Source organism: Phoca vitulina, unplaced genomic scaffold, assembly GCF_004348235.1.
Source record: "Phoca vitulina isolate PV1807 unplaced genomic scaffold, GSC_HSeal_1.0 scaffold24, whole genome shotgun sequence".
Lineage (NCBI taxonomy): Eukaryota > Metazoa > Chordata > Mammalia > Carnivora > Phocidae > Phoca > Phoca vitulina.
This window is the reverse complement of record NW_022589727.1, coordinates 105,329-105,707: the sequence shown is the minus strand read 5'-3', so window position 1 is coordinate 105,707 and position 379 is coordinate 105,329.

Below are 379 nucleotides of genomic sequence, written 5' to 3'. Positions count from 1 at the left end.
CTTCTACATCTGTCTACCAACACAGAGTCTTCCACTGGGGCCTGAGAAGACTTCATTTAAAATCTCATCCCCTGAAGTCATTAATACACTTCTTTCTTCTACCATATTTACTTTGGAAACCTAAATAGGACTGAGCCTACAACTGAGCCTACAGATGTGAGTCCAGCTCTGAAGAGCTAAAGGCAACCTCAGAAGAAAACAGGTGAGAGATGGCAGAACACACTGTTTGCAACTGAATATAAGGCACCGCACTCAAGATGCCCCCAGCACGTCTCTACACGTTGGAAAGGATCCCTACTAGAGAGTGTAAGCCCAGATCCCCACTAAATATTTCAGTGGTCTTGTACAAATTGCTTAAGACTGCCAAATTTTCTCAACT